The 2755-nt window shown below is 27.5% G+C and overlaps 1 protein-coding gene across 1 annotated transcript in view; it reads left to right on the top strand.

The window, feature by feature from the left end:
- The window catches only part of RAB3C (RAB3C, member RAS oncogene family), a 253877-nt gene that overhangs the window by 56972 nt on the left and 194150 nt on the right, over nt 1–2755 (top strand). The gene's annotated exons all lie outside the window — the stretch shown is intronic.

Genomic DNA, 2755 nt, shown 5'->3' with positions numbered 1-2755 from the left:
AGTTTCTTATATTTCATATCAATCATAAATGTAAATTAAGTCATAAGTATCTTATATGATTATTTTATTTGTATTGCAAACCAGAGGATGAATTGAGAATGAAATATAGTAAATAATGAATACATAATGAACTTTTTTCTGAATACCAGCCTACCACATAGTTTCTCTCTTTATATATGGTATATTAATTATATGCACTTTTAAAAATATATATAAAATAGTATTTGTTTGTTTTTCTTTTGCAATGCTCTCTTCATTGTTTCCTATGTTTATTCTTCCATATAAATTTTATTTTGCTTAAAATAGCTTTATTATTTTATAATTATTAAAAATGTTTATTATAAAAAGCTGAAACAGTATACTGTCAAATAAAAGTATAAAAATTATCAAAAATCTTACCCTGTTCCTATGAGAATATAATTTTTATTACTTTGTAGCATATCCTTCTAGACATCTATACATTAATAAACTTATTGAAATAGGTACACAATCTTATATAAACAGTTATGTTATACATTACTCTTGAATCTGCCATTTTACTCATTCATATTTCATGTATTTTAGATAATATTTCATGTATAATAAGGATTTTAATCTTTGTTATACATATTGCAAATGCTTTTTCCAATATCTCCTTTATTATTCTATTTTTTACAAAAAGTTAAAATGTTTAGAAAGTACTATGCTTCTAGTATTTAAAATGTATTCATGCATGCTTCCTGCTAGTAATTTTATTTTTGCTTCTTACATTTAAATCATTGATTCATATAGAAACTATTCTGGGAACAGATACAGGGATCCAGGTTTATTTTTTTCACACATACTAGCTTGTTGTCCAATTCCATTGGCTGAAATGCAATTTCTTCCCTATTGTTTCTGAATGCCAACATTGTTTTTTCATTATATATTTGGTTAGATTTCTACACGCTTCTTCCATTGATCTCTGTCTAATTCTGTGCTAGTCTCTGGGTTTTAATTACTCCAGCTTTATATGTTTTAATATCTGGAAGGATACTTTCTATATTTATTGTTTATTGTTAGAAATTTTCCTTAATTATTCTTCTAGAAAAACTTCAGAAATCTGTGATAACTTACAAAATTTTACTGGAGTTTTATTTTAGTCACAGTGAACTTATAAACTGATTTGGGGAAAAATTGATAGTTCATAATATTGAGTTATTATAACAAAAATATTAACTTCATTTATTCAGTGTTTTTCATTGCATTCTTCAGTGGAGTTATATAATATCCCTTATATAAGAGCTACACGTTTCTAATCAAATTTATTCCTAGATATTTCAAGATTTTTGTTGTTTGAGTGGGAACTTTACTTTTCATTTATTTGTTTCTTTAGAAAAGCTGTTGATTTTATTGCTTTTTCTAAGGACTTTTTTTGCTGTTATTTAAAATCGATATAGGTGAGCTTTTATTGTAAATCTAAAAGAAAGATTGCAGATCATTGTGCATTATAAGTGTTTTTAATATATTCATAAAATAAGTATACTCAACAAATGTATGGAACTAAAAACAACTTCTCTAAAAAGTAAGTTAAGTTTTACAATATATAAAATTATAAAACACTGATATGAAAGAGTAATATTATATTTATTTACAATTTTAATGATATAAGGAAGAACGTTGATTTGGGGAAATATTTCTTGTTAACAAATCAACATCCTCTCAAGAAGCATTATCTTCTGTAGCTTGAAGGACTGACTGAAGAGAAAATGATGGGACGTGATTTGGGGGCATGATTTGAGACCAGATTGTGAAAGATGATCGGAAGTTTGAAATTCGAAGGTAGAAACAATGCATTCTTGTGACTGATTAAAGAAAGAATGAAAGTGAGAGAGGAAAACTGTAAGACTTTTGCTTGGGGAGACCAATGGATGATAGTGTCACTGAACAAGATAAATAATACAGGATATAACTGAGTTTTGTTTGAGTCACATTAACATGTTGGTAGATGATGACATGGTGATAAGACATATAGTTGGTGATGACCACTGGGGCAGTTGAAAGAGATAGGAACAAAGATTTGAACATCATTCACCTTTAGATCATATTTGAAACCACAAAAATATAAATTTTATCCTAATTAAAAAAATTATAGAGTTTTGTGAATATTGAGTAAATCCCACTATCTTCCACTTACCTGTAATCTATTTAGGGTGCCTATTATTCATATCATGCCAGTAGCTTGAAGAATAGACAAAGCGTTTTAGATGAAATGATCCAGTAATGAAACCCTAAACTATAAAAATTTGTATTTTCTGACTTTTCAACTAATGTTTTCTGCACTCGCTTTTCCCTCCTTTTCTGACCTGATTTCTTCTGGTTGCTCTTTTGTTAGATGAGCTGGCTTAGTCTAAGCATTTGATTTTAAAGCTTAGCTCAATTTGAGGGTTTCCAAAGCATTCTTAGATCCAATACTGGACTATAATATGTCATGAAGTATTGCTCGAAGCATGCAGTTTACCTGAAGGAAATAATTTTTAACAACAGATAACAAAAGGGCTTTTCATAGTAAAAGATTTGGGGTTCTTTTCAGGGAACTCAGCAAATTGAAATATATTTTAACTGATAAATAAGAAGAATTTACAAAAGAATTTTATTTTATTCTCCAAAATTCAAATCCAACTTTTCAAATAGGTTTTATGATAGAGTATATAACTGATTATGCTGTTCATCATTATAATTTAAATGTTTTAAGTCATAAAATCAATTTCTACTAGAGATAGAGTATTTACATAAT

Source organism: Pteropus vampyrus, unplaced genomic scaffold (assembly GCF_000151845.1).
Source record: "Pteropus vampyrus isolate Shadow unplaced genomic scaffold, Pvam_2.0 Scaffold181, whole genome shotgun sequence".
Taxonomy (NCBI): domain Eukaryota; kingdom Metazoa; phylum Chordata; class Mammalia; order Chiroptera; family Pteropodidae; genus Pteropus; species Pteropus vampyrus.
The sequence above is the reverse complement of the archived record's forward strand: the minus strand, read 5'-3'. Positions and strand labels throughout refer to the sequence as shown.